The sequence below is a fragment of the Anolis sagrei genome, chromosome 1 (genome assembly GCF_037176765.1).
Source record: "Anolis sagrei isolate rAnoSag1 chromosome 1, rAnoSag1.mat, whole genome shotgun sequence".
In the NCBI taxonomy this organism is placed as follows: Eukaryota; Metazoa; Chordata; class Lepidosauria; order Squamata; family Dactyloidae; genus Anolis; species Anolis sagrei.
The window spans coordinates 41,037,314-41,057,083 of record NC_090021.1 but is presented as its reverse complement, the minus strand read 5'-3'; the positions used below and the strand labels follow the sequence as shown (position 1 = coordinate 41,057,083).

Genomic DNA, 19,770 nt, shown 5'->3' with positions numbered 1-19,770 from the left:
ATTGAATTACATGTGTGTGGATATATACTCCAGGATAACACTTTGTGCACCTGATGAATTCAATTATCATTTATAAATGTTTGTGAGATGCTATAGACAAATTGGGACCACAAATTATTATAGTTTTTATTTTATAGAGATTTTTTTAAAAATCCACAAAATGCAGAACCTTGGCAACTGGCTATAGATGAAAATCATGGGCCACCAAAGGATGCATATTAACCAACAGCTGGAGGTGGAGACTGTGGAGGCCATGGAGGCCAAGCCCAAGGGCCAGCAGAAGCCCAAGCACACCAGGCAGGAGGCCAGAAATCAGCCAGAGAGCCAGGGCTAGGCCCCACTAAGTGAAATGCTGCTAGAGGGGCCCAAGGTCCTTCTGGGGAAAGTCCTCATGGTGGAAGTGGACAAGAACTTCCAGGTTAATGAAGAGGTCAAGGCCCTGATGGCAGAAATTGCCAAGATGATCCAGGACATTATTGCCTTGAATCTTCTGCACAGAGAGTCTGTGCTCCAAATGATGCAGGTGGACCAGCGAGTGGTTGACAACCCCATCTACCTAAGTGACATAGGGGCCACACTGATGGAGGCCAAGTCACACAAGCTTCAAGACATTCTGGAGGAGACTAACATTTCAAAGCAGCTCTACAAAGCCCTTTCCCTCCTCAAGAAGGAATACAAGCTCAGCAAGCTCCAACAGCACCTTGGGAGGGAGATGGAGGAGTAGATCAAGCAGGTGCACTACAAGTATCTCCTGCAAAAGCAGCTGAAGATCATCAAGAAGGAGTTGGGCCTGGAGGACAGGGATGTTATCAAGGGGAAGTTCCAGGAGCTGCTGAAGGAGCTGCTGGTCATGCCGCACAACATGGTGGTCATCAACAAGGATCTCAACAAATTGGACCTCCTGGACAACCACTCCGAGATCAAGTGAGTGGTGGGTGTTTTACCCTGGACTGTAATCCAGTCCAGTTCAGCCCCCCAAATAAGCCCCAGTTAGGGAATTAACACCAAAATATCACAGAGTGACCAAAACATATGTTCATAACCAACAGAAACTCACCATGAGGCGTGCAGAAAAATGCTTTATCCTTTAGGAGGGCTAAGGATTGCAGAGTCCAATTTTTTTTGTCTAATATATGTTTTTAGTAAATTTGACTTTGATTATGTTTTAATGGATTTTAACTGAATTTTTCAATACTGCTTATATTGAATTCTATTTTAATGATTGCATGTTTGTATATTTTAAATTGTATGCTAATACTTTTATGTTAAGTCACTTTGAGTCTCCTTCAGGAGAGGTAAAGCAGTGTATAACTGAATATAATAAGAATAAAAACAAGAAAAGCAGCCAAAAAGAATCACAAATGGTAATGTTATGTACCTTCATTCACTTCTCTATAGTAGAGACTATTACCCCATAGATGGCACACTTTGTATGTATATTCTTCAGTTTATTCTTTGGTGTCTGTGATTAACCAACAGCTGGAGGTGGAGACTGTGGAGGCCATGGAGGCCAAGCCCAAGGGCCAGCAGAAGCCCTTTCCTCTACAAATTGACAATTTTGATTCTTCGAGGAACGAAGGACATGTCTAAACCCCTGGTTCCCAACATGGGGCACATGCCCCACAGTGAGAGAATTTGATTTTCGGGGGAGGGGGGGCAATTTGAGAATGAGTTATTAACAGTGATATTTTTGCATTTCTTACGGTTCTGGGGGCCTCCTAGAACCATATATAAATATATATTGTTACTGTGCAAAAAAAGGTTGGCAACCACTTGTCTAACCAGACTGAAAAAGAAATCATACTCGACTCATAGCTGCACATCCTGACACATTATGTTCTTGATGGTTCATTTGAAATGTGGTTCTTTGGAATGTAATCCATTTCAAAAAAAACTTGCCTTTTACCATGGGGTTTTAGATAAAGTTTATATTTTTAGTATATGGATAGTCCTCTAGGCAGCAGTATAGCTAGCAGAAGAAGTAAATGATGGGTTTAACTGGCTAGTGGAAGAGGAGAACTGCCTCGGGAAGTAGTTCTTTTCCACATTATTTTTTTAAGTTATGTTTCTGAGTGTGTGTGCATACTCACATATCAATATATCAATATTAGACACCTCTGATCAATAGAAAATTCACATTCATGATGGAAAACAACAACAAAAATACTGAATCAAAGAGTGTCCATGACCATGCGGACAAAAATAATACAGATGATTAGTAACAGCAAGGTGAGTTCACCAGGCGGAAATGTTTGGTTAGTTACAGTAATCTCACCATAATTTATGCAATGTGTGTGGTATTAATGAGGTCACTGCATGGTCACTGCAGTCTGGGAAAACTTGGTGACTAAATAAAATATTTTCATGCATGTAGATAAGCTCAAAGAAGACACATGCTTCTGGCTGAACTAGTGCTAAATTATTTTATCAGTTTTAATTCTATTGTGCTACATTGCCTACCATGATTTACTGCTATTGTTTCCCACTGTTATCTTTTATGTCATGTTTTTAAATAGTGCTGTTTGTTGCTGTTTTTTTCCAGTTAAATGGTGGTGATGGTCCTGCCTTCTCCCTGTTATTATCCTGTCCCTTGCCATTGATGGGCAAAACCCATGAATAAATGGGTAAAACCCATGAATAGACCCAATCCTACCTTGGGTGAGATGGATCTGTTCAACTTATGTGCCAGCATTACAGAAGTAAAATGATGTTGGGGAACAGGATTCTTTTCCTCTTCCCCTTTCCCCTCACTATTCCAAAGCTGTTCACTTTGTATTTAGTTTATATTTTATAGTTACATTTATCTCCTTTATTTTTCAAATCTGAAATTGCTCTTAAATGAAAATTTTAAAAATCACAAAACAGTGGTAGTGCCGGAAAGTGGGCACATAGAAGTGTACACATAAGTATGATTGCAGGACAGGAGCTGCATGATTGAAGAGAGGTGTGATACTGAAGGTGGTCAATCTGGTATGTAGCCAGTCACTATCAATGATAGCACAACTAGTGGAAGAGTGGGTCTGTGTAATGATGTCCTTTGGTATTAAACCTGTGTAAGCCTATGTGCTTTCGCATAAAGGACATGCAGGCTAGAAAAGAATGTCTTTCGATATGCCTGCTATTAGTCACTGTAGCGAATCATGCCCTTGCATGCTTTTTCTTTTAATCCCCCCCCCTTCCTCCCCAAGATCCCAGAAATGGAGTCTCTCAAATTCCTCCCTTGCAATAATGGTATAGGAGTCCCTGGTTTGTAATAAATTGCACAGTCTTTCCCAGGGCCCGGATTCATCACATGAACAATTGTCCTTGATGATTCCCTCTAAAAATTCTGTGTTTGATGGGTTGTTATAGGGCCTATATCTGCTAGGACATTTTGGCTCCCTGTTAACATAGGAGGATTTAAGAGCTGTTTCACATGAGCACAACATAAATAAAAGGTGATCACTCCAGACATGTGAAGGGAGGCCGCCTTCATTTCAAACAAGGAGTTCTGGTATGATAAACACCAACCCTGCCAGCTCATCTTGACAGCATGTGCACTCTCTTAATCACTGGCTCTCTGGGGAAATGGCAGGTATATTCCCCTCCAGGTGCTGTGATTCATTGTCTGGAACCAGTGCCTCTGCTTAAACGGTGGATTAACATGATTTAGGAAATATTCATTGCAAAGTTGATTAGAAGGCCCCATCAGCAGCCTGGCAGGGGATTCACTTAGTACAGCATGAAACGATTTTGTGATTGTCAGCTTCTCAATAGAGAGTTCAGATACTCATATGTACACAGCCAATTAGGACTGAGGGTTTCAGTCCAACTAAATCCTGCCTTTTGGGGAACTATAGTTCATAAAGCTAGAGTCCAAGAAGGCAATTTTTTTGAGATCAGTGTCTCTGGTGAGGAAACAATGGGGGGTTCTTTAATTAATTGGGGACCTTGATTAGCAGATTGTTTTCTAGAGATTTGGAGGAATATCCAAAACTCCATGGAAATGGCTATAGGAACTGCTGGAAAAAGTGCATAAAAATCCCTCCTTTCCCATTCCTTTGATGGAATGTGATGGCAGCTTGGACTATTCCAACTTCCGTATTCCATGGTACAGGAAGTGCCACAAGGCATGAAAAGAGCAGGAGACAGGAACTGTTCCCCTCCCCTCCGAAATATTTAAATAGAGTAGATCTGTTCACTTGTTTGCACTAAAAAGGCTGACACAAATGTGGCTCATGCTGCTGCATTATCATCAATATAAACTGCCAAAAAAGGAAAGCATTTATTTCCAATGAAAAAATGTCACAGTTGCCCTGAACATGAATTGAATGCATTATAGGGCAAAATGATATTTTGGTAGCACTGAAATATTTTTTTATACCTTCATAATATATTAACCCTATGCAGAATCTGTTCTATAGCTGATTTTATAGATGGAGAGGGAAGAGTAGAGCCTTGTTTATTACAACATCACACACTGTACTTAGAACATCACTGTTGGATATGTCCCACAATCTTTGATTTGCTTCTTTTTCGAAAGCTCCAAGGCTTTTGCTCCCATGTCTGTAGAGCATTTTTGAAAATGTTGACCAAAGCCTTTGAAGAATCAACCAATCTAAATTGAGTCACTACTGGCTGGTAAATCCACTGTGAGGGTGGATTGGTGGCTACAACTTCCTACTAGGCTGATATTGTATTTGCCCCACTGGACTGTCATCTTGCCTTCTGTCTTGTTTTTGCCGCACCCAGCCAGGCACAGACGCTCTTGCAAGCTCCTGGCCACTGCAGATGCCCAGATCTGCTATCAGCTGAGGTGTCTTCACAACCAGGACTGCAAGCTTTCAAAAACAAATATTGGAAGGAGCCCAAAAACCTGTGAAATGGAAGGAGGTTACAGCATGATATATACATCAGTGTTGTGTTTGGTGTGCAGCAAAATCAAAGTTTGCTCTTTGATGTATTGTCGAAGGCTTTCATGTCAGAATCACTGGATTGTTGTATGTTTTTCAGGTTATATGGCCATATTCTAGAAGCATTCTCTCCTGATGTTTTGCCTGCATCTATGGCAGGCATCCTCACAACCTCTAAGGATGCCATATAGCCCAAGAAACATACAAAAACCCATTTGCTCTTTGAGTCCCCCCCCCCCCAAATATTTTTGAGCTGTGGTTGGTTGAATCTGTGGATACAGAACACAAGGCTAAAAAAGGTCTGGTTGTAGTCTCTCTTTTACCTGTTGTGACTGAGATCAGATAAGCACCTTTCAGCAGTGTTTTTAGAAGTGGATTCATGCATGGCAGGGAATTGGACTACATAGCCCTTGCAGTCCTTTCCAATTCTATGATTCTGTGAAAAGAAAGTTGGGCATGGAATGGTGCACAGTGCCTTATTTATTCTAAGAGCAGAGTTTGGATTTCCTATAAATATAATTTACACCCACAATTAACTTCAACCACCTCTGGGTTGCAGCATGACAGCTGTTTAACAGTGCATCAGGAGACTGAACAACTCTTTTGAGCAGCTAGCGATGCATGCCTTTGAAGCTGCAGAGGCAATCTGGTGTGTGAAACAGAGTCCTTTGAGGATGCACCATGTCATCTGTTTGTCAATCCCACTTGATTCTCAGCATCATCAAACTATGAATAGAAACCCAATGTACATAACATGAATCCTTCAAAGTTAGATTTTCCTTTTGCTTTAAACTAAAGAGTATCAGGGAAACTTTGTAAGGAGGGGAAAATGAGAAATTATGCATTCATGTTCATAAAATATGCAGTTTCATCCATCAAACAACAACCAAAAGATGCCGGCTACCATGAAACAAAGACCCATAGAATTAACCCAGGACCACTAACTTGAGCTAGAGATGGTGTTGATGCTAGGTCTGTGTGATAAACTGGTTTTAGATAATTAATCCTACAAATGATTTTGGGTCTATTTGCATACAAATTGCAACATTACCAAATTCCTTCTTTTTAGTCAACATTTCCCCTTTCCTCCAGAAAGCAATGATTTACAATTATGTCATACACAATTACTTATGAAGACTGGAATAAGTATTCCTGAATTCATGTTTGACTCACTCTTTTAGCTTAATGATCGTGTGCACTGTTTCTTTTTTCACTTTAGAAATAGAAACTATCCTTTGAAGCACACAGGTTGAGCATTCCTTATGTGAAATTCTGAAATCTAAGTTATTCAAAATCTCAAATGGTCCACCTGACTTGCTGAGACAGCGACACCTTTGTTTTCTGATGGTTCAATGTACATAAACTTTGTTTCATTCACATTTTTTTCAAATATTGTGTATAATTTCCTTCAGGTGACACACATAAGGTGTATATGAAATATATATGGGTTTTATATTTAGACTTGAACCACATATCTAAAATGTCTCACTGTACATATATACAAATACGGGTAACCCCCACCAGACAAATTCAAAACATTTTTGGTTCCAAGCATTTTGAATAAGGGAGATTCAGCCTGTATTATCCAAATATGCCAGGTTATGAGAAAGGCTGAACACTCTTCCGCTCAAGTGCACACTTTAAATCTGAAAGCTGATAGGCAGACTATGCAGAAATTACATTATAAATTCGAACAAGTGGAATTTTAAATTGATGATGGTTGGATATAAGGTGTCTCTCTGCATCACAGATGGAAAGTAAATATACATCCCACACTATACTATCTGGATACCATCCATTTCAACTCAATCTTATTAACCCTTGCTCTTCCCCATGGCAGGGAACCTACACCATTTCCTCCCCAAAGATCTTTAGTAAAGCACTCTAGAGTGTTTCAAGATAACTGTTAGTGTGCTTTTGGAAATGAATGGAAAACTGTCAGCCCTCCATATCCACATGTTCTGAATTCACAGATACAAGCAACCATAGTTTCAAAATATTTCAAGAAATATCCTGAAACCCAGCCTTGATTTTGCTGGAAGTTATTCCACAGATATATAAACCCTTTTTCCTAGTTCCAACAGATCTCACTACCTCTGAGGATGCTTGCCACAGATGCAGGCAAAACATCAGAAGAGAATGCCTCTAGAACATGGCCATATAGCCCAAAAAAACCTACAACAACCCTTATGAGTAACAATTTAGTTTCCTGCCAATATCAACCATAGATGTCTAATGTTGACTAGAGGAGCATTGTTCTTTCCACATCAGACCACTAAGAGAGCCCACCAATGAACACCATACTAGGACCAGGGAGTATGGTGACTGAGGAGATCCTTTTCACTGAGAGTCCACTGTGTTTCCTGCATGTTTGCAGGAGACAATCTTTCAATCAGTTATCACAGATGGGTGAGAGCTGTAGAACACATTTCTTGCAGATGTTTGTAGTACTACCTGGACTTAACTACAAAATTCTATCACCCAAGTCAAGCAAAACTGTGGCTGCAAAACTATTATTTGCACAATGGCTCATACGTGAATCAAAAAGGACGGCTCTTCTGAAAGCCAAACAGTTTTTACTTTTGCATACTCCAAGTAGTATATTTTTCAGAACAACAGCTGTCCCTCCCCATATTAATTCTAGGAAAATGCCTCATTTAGGACACTGAGTTCTCACTTTGTGTTCCCTGATCTTGTTGGATGATGGCTTCCATCATCCCCAGTCAGTATGACTGCTGAGAGCTGTAGTACAGCAACATGTGAATAATCATAGAAAAAGGAATTTCTGCATGTATGCTGTACTTCAGGGAGAGTTCTAGTACTGCTTCCCTTTTTCTGTAGCTATACCATGATATTTAGTGGAGGATTCTCTTTCTGAAAAAGTTTCTTCTGCAGCCAAATATTTCTCCATACCCATCTGTACTTGGATATATGGTTTATTGCTCTTCTAGCTAAATTTTAGACCTCAGCTACATTGGGCATATATACAACTTTTAACAGTCTACCTAGCTGGTAATTTCAGCAATAAAACACCGTTCTGTTCCTAGAGCAAATACAATTCAACTTTCAGAATTAACTGATGGGCGCAATTTCCTTACCATGCAGTCAGTCATGTGAGTGCACGTCTGTCTATGTTTGCTTGCGAACGCACAATTTTCTATCCATTAGCATCTATTACGGTTCAGCTCAAACAGTCAGACATCTGCAGGAAGCCAAAGCACCCCATTAAACATTTGCAAGAGATGTGTTCTACAGCCATCTAAGCTTTGTTTAATGTCCACTTACACTGAAGAAATTGCCATCAGGTTCTTAAGCATGAATGCTTTAAGGAAGACCACATTATCCAACATAAAAATCTACAGAAGCAGCATCTTTCTTTTTAAAGAAGGGACAATGCTGAAAAAGCACAACTTATTCTCTACTGGTGGTGGTAGGAAGAGAGGAAGAAAGGCATGTTAGATGGCCAGGGACTGATGTCAGACTGCTAATGTGCCATTGGCTGCATTTATCTGATAATCACCCTTGGTTATTGTTATCTCCCTTTTGTAGCTCTCATCTTTGTGGATGTGCTATAAGATCTATTATGAAGATTGACTTGGATATTGACTGAGATAAGAAGGCGCTAACCAATACATTCAGCTTTAACTTAAAACAAATGAGACTGCTGCAGGTCCCCAGAGACTGTTCAACTATTCTTCTTTATATATACAGTACAAATAGTTGTTCTCCCTTCTTGGAGAAAATAGATAATTTCACTGATTATTATTGTTTGGTGACACAGTGGGTTAAAACCCTGTGCTGGCAGGACTGAAGACCGTCAGGTCGCAGGTTCGAATCCAGGGAGAGGCAGATGAGCTCCCACAAGGGTGATAAAAACATCAAATCATCCAGGGGTCCCCTGGGCAATGTCCTTGCAGATGGCCAATTCTCTCACACCAGAAGCGACTTGCATTTTCTCAAGTTGCTCCTGACACGACAAAAAAAAAGTTGTTTCTGGCTTATGGTGTCCCTAAGGCAATTTTATCACAGGGATTTCCTCCAAGATTTGTTCAGAAGAGGCATGGCATTGCCTTACTCTGAGGCTGAAAGAATGTGACTTCTCTAAAGTCACTCAGCAGGTTTCATCCCCAATCAGGGACTCAAACCCTGGTCTTCACAAAAAACAAGGTATACAAGAACTGGAGAGTCAATGGAATGTATTACTACAAACAAAAAAAGATCACATTGGGAAAATATATCAATACTTTCTGAAGGAATATACAATAAACGATCTCATGATCCAATGACCAAAAAACATAGGGTTAGCAACAGCTACCTAGTTTTTCTTACCTTTAGGTTTTAATATATTTTTTAAATGCTTTGAATTTTATAGATCACTGCTACTGTACACAAAGGTAGCTGCTGCATCTGTGCTAGTTCTTGAGCCATTGGCTTTCGGTCCCTGACAATTTTCCAGGAAAGAAAGAAAGAAGCAATTGTAATTAATGTACACAAATATGGTATAGCTCCCTCGTATTGCCTGCACAATTAGCTGGCTTTGTTTTGCACCATATTGTGATGTCATTTGCAAAATATTACAAGTTGTATCTTTGTTTTATATAGGTATATCTATTTTAAGGACAGGATTAGCCTTTTACTACAAAAATAGGATTTAAAACTCTGATCTTCAATGAAGATAGAGCTGAACAAAATGCAGTTCAACAAAGGCAAGATTTCTGCCCAGCCATTCTGCATAGTTATGTGGTGTTATCAAGAAGATACTTAAATCCTTATTTGCTTCCTTTGCTGAATTTAATTTACTGCGTTTGTTATGTTGTACTGAACCTGAGTTTCTGCAGCCATTAAACAGAGTGCCAAGTTGTAATGTGCTTTCCTCAATATGGGTTTTAACAAGTACCAGGAAATGACATTGAGGAGGAAATACAACAGTCTGAGATGGATCAGATTCTTACAGGGACAAAGAAGTTGAACTAATAAAGTTCAACTTTAGTAGAACTTTCTGCTTTCATTGCAGCTTGCTGGCAAAGCTCAAAGTCTATTCTTATTAACTTCGAGAGCTATGAAGGCCTCAGTAATTTTGTTTGAGATGGGATGCCTGGACAGGCTCTTAAAAAAAACCCTGAACAACTTTTTCTTTGTTTTCAAAAAAAGGACAGGAAGTATCCATATATGATCAGTGACAGTGCATCTAAGAAATGGTCTTATTTTCAGCAGTATACAGTTAAGATAGTTCTGGAGCCTTGAACAGGATATTACAAGACTCAATTTCATGCCTTCCCTTCTTGCTGTCATGTAAACTGCCCCATACAGACCCGTAGCCAGGATTTTGATGCGGGGAGAGCTGAGTTTGATGGGGGGGGGGGGGGTGAGTCTGAGTGAAAGAGGGTCTACCCTAGCATACATTTTGTATCGTTACCCCAATACCCCCATGCATATGGGATATATGAATAAACATTACAGTTTAAGTAATGTATCAGTAAGGCCTTCTCGCAAACCACCATGAGAATTGCGGGGGGGGGGCTGAAGCCCCTCAACCCCCCCCCCCCCCCCCAGCTACATGTCTGGCCCCATGCTATCTCAACTACTTGGAAGATGAGCTGGCTGTGCAGGGAACAGATTGGGAACTATATAGTTAAATCAAACATGAATTTATTAACTGACAAGAATTTAGGCTTTCTCTCCTCCTGAGTCTCACTACAAAATCTTTATGAGGAGAGGTAAAATCTTTGAAAGATAGACTGAGGCTCTTGAATCTTTATTTATTCTTATTGTCTTTTTCTTGTATGATGTTCAACTGTCTCTAAGATGGTCTCCTCATTTAACCCTGACTAGACTTGAATACAGCTCATACAGCTCCACCTGGACGAGCTATTTGTAGACCTTCTGACCTTTTTCTCTCTTCACCTTCCAGTCATGAAAAGGCTGATTCTTCCAAGAACCAGAAGTACCTTGCCTGAGGTTCCACCCCTGAGGGGATTCTTAAAGGGGCAGGGCAACGGAGGCCCCAAATGCAAAGAGGCTGTTTAGACTGAGCCCCCAGAAATTGTACATAAAATATTGTTCCCTCTCACTAAAAAGGCTTAACTAGTGATAAACAGTGACAGTATTCATGGGGCATGTCATAAATTGGGATACTTTTTTTGTTTTAAGCACCAAATTGGGAGGAAAAAAATTAGGGGCTGGTTAAATATTATTTTGTTATTCTTTGACATCTTCTTTAGCATTTTAAAGGTTCTTAGCTCTTCAGAAAGTCTCCCATTCATATGAAATTTAAAAGTCAGAGGTCTGCCTTCTACAGATAGAGACACCTAACTGAAGTATGTGTGTCCTTCAAATCACCTGTTAATGTAAGGCTTTTCTTTGGCAAGGAATACTCAGAAATAGTTTTGCCAGTTCTTCCTTCTGAAATACAGTAGAATCTCTACTTATGAGCTTCTCTACTAGCGAGCTTTTCAACTTGCAAGCTGTCGCTCAGCCCAAGTTTTCTTTTTTCAATAAAAATATAACTTGTAGGCATTGCCTACTAGGCAGTGTTTTAGGTGGAGAGACACTTCCTGACATCTTCTGAAGAAATGACCTCCTTGTTATAACAACTTTACTGCTCCTGGTCTACTTCTGGAGACAATTTAAAGGGCTGGTTATAGCCTTTAAAATTTATATGACTCAGCAACAGGTGATCCCTGGACCATTCCCGGCAGCCAACCCTTTCCATTTTGTGTGCTTTGCTGCTTTAAACGAAAAAGGCACCACCCAATTTCTCAAAGCAAGAGAATGTAAAGAAAATGCCACTCCTCCATGCATATTTGCCTTTGTAGTCCCAAGAATATGGCTGAGAGAATGATGTGCTCCTTGAACTGCCTTCCTAATATGCCACATAATTGCTTTTGGCTTGCTAGTTTTATTTGTGTGTCCACTACTGCTGTTCTGTCATCTAATGATGGCAGGTTCCACAGGTAGGTATAACAAGGCATTGTGTAAAAACATTGTTTGGTGTGTGTTCCCAACTAGCACTTGGTTAATTCCAGGTAGGTATAACAAGGCATTGTGTAAAAACATTGTTTGGTGTGTGTTCCCAACTAGCACTTGGTTAATTCCAGGTAGGTATAACAAGGCATTGTGTAAAAACATTGTTTGGTGTGTGTTCCCAACTAGCACTTGGTTAATTCCAGGTAGGTATAACAAGGCATTGTGTAAAAACATTGTTTGGTGTGTGTTCCCAACTAGCACCTGGTTAATTCTAGTTGCAGTATTACACAAGCTGGTAAGAGGCTATATTTTAAAACATCTAAATGCTTATGATTTTTTATTTGGGGATTACTAATGAAGCATTAACACCCTTCCACTACCCTGTGAAGCCAGATGCTATTGCTGCATAGAGATTCCCCGGTGAGACTTTTAGTGCAGATTTGCTCATGATCTTTAACATTCAGAAAGAATGTGTCTGAATATTTGTGCCCAGCCAAGGTGGGAGAGGTTACAGTTAAAGGTTAATGATATGTTTATAATAAATATAAGCACTAAAACAGCTGCCTTATGCCAAGTCATATTAAAGGCAGCAATCATAACAGGCCTAATATTCAGTAGTTTCTATTTAGCATATAACTGAAAGAACCAAACATTGCCACGTTCTTTTGCCTTTATGCTATTTTGCCATCTTTGCCTGATGAAGAAACCTGTGAAGCTTCAAAAGCGTGTATTGTGTATTTTTCGCATTTTAGTTGGCCCAATAGAAAAATTACCCAGTAGGAGTTTTGGATGGTGTTTTTCATCCCATCTACGCTGCCATATAATGCAGTTTCGTAATGCAGTTTAACTGCATTATATGCCTCATATACTTTCTGCATTTATGTATAATTTTCCTAGCAATCTGTTGGTTCCTTTACTGGTGAAATAGTCAAATGATGCTATCAGCGAATGTGCTGAAAAAAAGGTTGACAGCAGCTTAGATGTATATTTGTGTGTGTTCACAATCCTCCTCCTCAGATTTTTATCTTTCTGCTTGTCTTCACTGGAGGCAGATTGCCAAGCCATCACCAGCTGCTTTCAACATGTTATGCAGAAGAGGGGGACGGAGTGGTATCAGGTGAAGAATTCTGCTGAATTCAACCCAACCATGGCCTTTTGCATTGCCTTAATATTCTCTTTCTAGCAAAATTGGAGGCAAAAGCATTTTCCTAATGTGCTCCTGCTGATTGCCCTTAGTTATGGTCTTTAAGCTCAATTTGTCAGTTGTTTGTGCATTAGGCAAGCAGCTGATAGAATGCCCTTGTTGCTGAGAAGAGGGCCCTTCTTATTCTCAGCTGGGCTATCAGCCATCTCTCAGCATCTGCTCTTTTCCCTCATTAGTACAGGAGTTAACATGCACCAGCCCTTCTATGAATACAATGAACACAAAGTCATCTTTTCAGGATCAAAGCATTTCTTTCTCCAGCAAAACACAGCTATGATTTTTCAAAACATGCATATACTATTTTTACTTGGATTTGACTTTGTTCAATGACTTGGTCTTTGGTGCTTCTTTCTGTGTCTTGTTTTGTTATATACAGCTAGTCCTCAAGTTACAAACATCAAACTTACAAGCATAGGGAAGGGTTAACACCACTGTGGTGTTTGTTTTGCTGTCTGTGCCTGCCCCCCCCCCCCGCCCCCCAGTTCAGAAGATTTTACCTCACTTTCTGTCTCTGCAGGAATTTGAGTTTTTGAAAAATTTGGCTTGTTATGGAAACAAGGATTGTTGAGATAGCTTCAGTGAAGACACCTTTTCCCCATGGTAACTCTTTCAGGAATGAATTTCCCTTCCTAGGGGTAGATTTCTCTCACTTCTTGTTGTCTTACCCCTGTTCTTAACTGAGTCATTTGTAAGTTGGTTGTTTGTAACTTGGGGACTGCCTGTATATATGGCTGGAGTTACTCTTTAAAATGTACCTGTTTAAACTTACAAACAAATTCAACTTATGAACAAACTTTTCGTAAGGACCTAAAAACAAGGATGTTTCACAGTGCTTTTGATTAAACAGTTCACCAGATAATCCCCCCCCCCCCCCCCCAGCTATAACCCAAGATCTAGCCCTTGCATTTTCTACTGTTCCTGCCCATAGTTCTATTTCATATTACCTTTCTACTCCTACTTTGTCAGCAGGCTTCTGCACTTTATCCATCAGCCCTGTCCTTGCAACTGATTTGCACCGCTCGGGCTCAGTAATTGTTATGTTGTTTTATGAATTTTATTGTGTTGTATTTTAACTATGTTGATCAGGCTTGTCCCCACTAGGCCACCCCAAGTCCCTTTGGGGAGATCATGGTGGGATACAAAAATAGAGTATTATTGTGTTAATGACACAAAAACACAGTATGTCACAGCAAACGAGATATATATGCTGGATTTTGTATCACAAAATCATAAGTCCAACACTTCCCAAGCATTTAGGACCTTGTGATGTATTTTCAAATGATGTGTGCACAGATCCAAGTAAGGTGGCCTTTTACAGTTGACGGATTATGATTTTGACAGTGTTTATTGTTTTCAAATGCCAGCTGAGATCTTTTGGCACGGCACCCAGTGTGTCAATTACCGCTGGGATTACCTATACCGGTTATTATTATTATTATTATTATTATTATTAATTATTATCCTACATAACCTATCTTGGTCATAACTTGGGGACTGCCTGTATTTAGTATAGGGATCTAATTTCACATATCTGCATACATATGTAAAATGTAGGTTTAGCAGCACTAATCATAAATTGATCTGCTTATCATATGTAGATTAAATGTGACCCCCTACTGCTGCTTTTGTGACATTCAAACCTCTCAAAAGCTCACCAGTGCCTGTTTTCTGATCATAAAGAGGCAAATTACTTCTCCTGGTAGTGCCCTTGAGGTGGAACTCGTCTTTTGCATAAACTGTCTCTCCGTTGTATCATTTAAAGTTTTTTGTTTTTTTTTAAAAAAAAACAAAACAAGAAGCGGATTTCTAACCTTTTCCAATTTTGCACCCGTTTCATGTTTAGCAGTGTGCATAAAGATCCTCAGGGCAGAAAATGAACTTTCCCCAAATTCCCCACACATTCCTGTTCTGTATGTATGGTTTGTTTCTCTCACATGGTTTCTTAGTGCAGCCAATGGCAAACAGTGTAAGAGTGCATGGCTGTCTGCATGAGGAAGCAAAAACCAAAACCAAAACAATATTATACCCCCACCCCAAGTGGTCTGCACTTACATCAGACCTCATGGTGTTACCGTTTTTGGCATGCTTTTCGTGGAATTATATATTGCTTCACATATTTCTAAATGTGGCAACATGCCTGTGCTACATTTAAAGTTTTCGCCTGCTTTTTCTGCTGTGTGGCTCTCAACATCTAACTCAAGTCCAGCCCCAATGATGCAACTGTTCTCAAGACAAAGGTCCCTTCTACACTGCCCTGTATCCCGGGATCTGATTCCTGATTATCTGCTTTAAACTGGATTATATGAGTATTCACTACCAGATTATCTGGGATAAATAGATAATCTGGAATCAGATCCTGGGATATAGGGTAGTGTGGAAGGGGCCGGAGTCAAAATCATCCTTGGCCCCTTCTTTGTCGCTTATTTGAGTCAAGCACAGATAACCCAGCAGGTGTTGAACAATGAGTTCAGCTTCCAGCCTTATTTGACAGTCACTCCTAACAGGCACACTTCCAAGTTACTTTCCATTCAGGTCTAATCCAAAAGAGAAAACTCTTCTACTTGGATGACTGGAATAATAAGTCTAGTATTGAAATCTTTGACCCCCCCAAACGGAATTTAGAAGCATATACTATCTTGCCAGCCCAATGTCTGTATTGGTTTGAACATTTTCCTCCCACATTGGCAAGAGATTTCTGTAAGGCTTCTGGGCCAATAATTCAAGTTGTAGTCAGCACATGTGACAGATGGAGTCTTTTCACTGGAGTTCAATGTAATTGATAGCATTTATCACTTTAATAGCCTAATGAAGGTGAGATGTAATTAGAAAGGTGTCAACCAGATTATGGAGTTTGTTCTGCAATTATCTGTACAACCGGCGACCATTGTCAGCGAACAATGGCAGTTAGAATACTGGTAACATATGGCATATAAATGTTCATCACAGAGTGACTTACTGTTGTAGCTTAAGTTTTCAAAAAGGTAATAGAGTTGGTGTCTAGAAGTATTGAAATTAGTGGCATTTTCCAGTTTACTGATTCATTTGAGCCTATCACTTCATAGATTTTGATCTACTTTTTCATATGTGTTGATGGAGTTCAGTACTCAAGATTCAGATATTTAAGAAGAAGTACATTAACACAGAACAGCTTAGTACTTGGCTAGTACTTTGATGAGAGACTGCCAATTAGTACAAGGTGCAGTACACTATATGTCAGAGGAAGGAACGGAAAAAAACCACCCCAGAGAGTTCCTTGCATGAGATTCATGGGGTCACTATAAGCCAATAGGGTTTTTGTTTGTTTGTTTTTCATGTCAGGAGCAACTTGAGAAACTGCAAGGTGCTTCTGTTGTGAGAGAATTGGCCATCTACAGGGATGTTGCCCAGGGGGCACCCGGATGTTTGATGTTTTACCATCCTTATGGGAGGCTTCTGTCATATCCCTACATGGGGAGCTGGAGCTGACAGAGGGAGCTCAACCCACTCTCCCCGGATTTGAACTGCTGACCTCTCGGTCAACAGTCCTGTTGGCACAAGGGTTTAACCCATTGTATCACTTAAGTAAATAGGTGACCTAAGGACACACACACTTACACACTTTTAGAGTCAGAATTTAATGGAATACAATAAAATGCAAATTGTGACCCTTACAATAAATCTCCAAAGGTGAGCTTTTTAGTCTTGAGATATCAAAGCAATGCGGTCTGCTTACCTGAAATTTGGTTCCATTGAAGAAAGAGAATTTCTGATGGTATCTTTGTTTTATGTGCTACTCTGGTAGGAATAATAATAATAATAATAATCATCATCATCATCATCATCATCATCTTTATTTGTTACCCTGCCACCATCTCCCCAATGGGGACTCGGAGCGGCTTACATGAGGCCAAGCCCAAACGACAATTACAATAAAGAAAACCAAAATACAAACCGAAAAGGCGAACAATAAGCAACAACATCATAGTTAAATAAAACACATGAATACATAACAATATGAAAACAATATGAAAAATAAAAAATATGCACAGGCACTATAATAATGGGCGGGCGACATGTAGTAATCAGGAAGACAAACTGATGAAAACTAATTAAAAAGTCGGGCAAGATAAAAGAGGGAAGCAGGTAATTTACGGAAGAGAGCTCATTCCTGCGGGAGTTGTGGAAGCAAGCTTTCCCATGAGGGGGGACGTATACTCCAATGACAGAACCCTGAGTCATGCTTTTCTTGAACACCATGTGTAAATCAAATGAAATGAAACACTACATCCTTTCATAAGATAAGATATGTTCAGCCCACCCCCTCCCCCCAGATCCTGAACCAGTGTTTGGCTGCTGTGATGGACTGGATGAGGGCTAACAAGCTGAAGCTTAATCCTGACAAGACAGATGTCCTTCTGGTCAGTTGTGTGGCTGATCGGGTATTGAATGGCAACCTGTGCTCAATGGGGTTACACTCTCCCTGAGGACACAAGTCTGTAGTCTGGGGGTCCTCCTGGATTCAGCATTGACACTTGATGCTCAGGTGTCAGTGGTGGCCGGTAGGGCCTTTGCATAGTTAAAGTTTGTATACCAGCTGCGACCGTACCTCGAGAAGTCTGACTTGGCCGCAGTGGTCCATAAGTTGATTGGGTTACAGCAATGTGCTCTATGTGGGGCTGCCTTTGAAGATAGCCCCAAAATTGCAATTGGTACAAAGGTTGGCAGCCAGGTTGCTAACTGGAGTGAATTATAGGAAGTAGACAACCCCCTGTTAAAAAAGCTCCACTGGCTGCCAGTAACTTTCCAGTCCCAATTCAAGATGCAGGTAATTACCTACAAAGCCCTAAACAGTTCGAGTTATATTTTAACTCTGTTTCCTTTAATTATAAAGGAAATCTTACTGAGTTATACACTATTATAGATCAATCCCGTCTCTGCTACCAGTATAAAAAAGTAATTATTCATTCCTGTGGGATAATTCTAGTTTCTTTAACATCCTAGTATCACAGTAATCAGGAGGCTACTTGACCCTTCTGGCCAATAATGCAGCCTTGCCTGACCCAAACACTCTCTATCAGAAAAACCTAGTCTCAAAAGTACCTCTTCTTTCTTCAGTTCCCAAATCCCAACTCCTCTTCTCTCTTAGAAGCTGACATTTTTTCCCGCCCAAGACTTGCTCTAGCCAATCCCAGGAGACATCCAGCTCCTCCCCTCTTCTAACTTTCCACTCTCAAGATGTCTGCTTCCCTGGCTTACACTCCCAAAATGGAGGCCTGCCTCACTGATATCCCAGGCTTCTACTTTGGCCTATTAGGTAAGAGTCATTACACCTCCCCCTTTAATTCTGAACATGTCCACTGTGCGTGGCTACTCATGGGTTATGCTTTTATGATGTTTTGTATATGTATTTTATTGTGTTATATTTTAACTCTGTTTGACTGGGCTTGGTCCCCATGTGATCTGCCTCGATTCCCTTCATGGAGATGGAGTCGGGATACAAAAATACAGTTATTGTAATATTATTATTTAGCTATTTTTTGTCTTCGATTTCCAGAATTTCCAACTTAGGCATGTTAGCTGGGGGTTTCTTTGAGTTATAGACCAGAAAAGAAACATTACCAAACTCTGAACGAATAATGATAACCTGGTATTGGGCTATTATAGCTGCAGTGATATCGCACCAAATGGCATCAATACACAGACTTGATCTGGCAGCAATGCTGCTTGGGATGTTTGTTTGTGTAAGCAAGCTTCTAATGAATCCGACAATAGCAATAAGAAGAATTCTCAGTGGAACAATTGTGGGAGCAAAGAACCCTCTAGTCTAATGCTGGTAGCTCCATAATTTGTAAAGTGCAATTAAAAGTGCTTGCAAATGAGAGCAATATTCTGCAATGCAACCCTAGACTTTAAAACAAAAACAATAATAGAGTTTGAAACAAAACAACAAAGCATTCAGAGAGCCTCTCCAGACAGCTGGGTGATTGATCCTTATTTAAGAGATAATGGCAATGCTATGAAGAAGATTGCCACTAGATAATGATCCCCCGCAGCTAGATAAATGCACCAGTTTTATGCCTGGTGGATGCAGTACAGGAAAATGGCAACAGTATGCTGATTGGATTTCAGGGAAAAGCTCACATTTTACCTTAATCATTTAGGGAACTGTTGATCCAGACAAGGTTGCCTACCTTTCATTGTCAGATTATGAGCTTTCTTTAAAAAGTTGTTGCGTGCTTTCAAACTGTTTCCAATGCATGGGAAGACTATGGCAAGCTTATCACAGGTGAGAGTGTGTGATTTGCACAAGATCATCCAGTGGGTTCCCATGGTCAACCAGGGATTTGAACGCTGGTGTCCAGAATAGTAGTGTAATGCTCAAACCACTGCAAAATGCATGACACAAACCTTAGTAGCTTAGTTAATACAGGCGGCTAAGTTTCAATGAAAGAAGCCACAGCCTTGAATTTTAATGGTAACTTGAAGATCTCTTGAACATAGGGTATAATTGCTGTCTTAGCAGCAATTAATAGCAATAATGGCAATAAAATGTATTCTTTCCTTTTTTTTAAATGCTAGGGTTCTATCCTTTCTTTGTGAACAGATCAAAATACCCTGTTTGGCTTCCTGTTAGTGAGTTACAAAAGTGTACATCCAATTTGTTCCTTTGAAAATCTTTTTTGTTTTGTTTTTGTTTTTGGTGTGGCTTATTGCAGAATCAGAATTCTC

The 19,770-nt window shown here is 40.0% G+C and overlaps 1 pseudogene; it reads left to right on the top strand.

Moving 5' to 3' along the window:
- Positions 1-349: 349 nt before the first annotated feature.
- Positions 350-928, top strand: LOC132776651 (lon protease homolog, mitochondrial pseudogene; annotated as a pseudogene).
- The last annotated feature ends 18,842 nt before the right edge of the window (positions 929-19,770 follow it).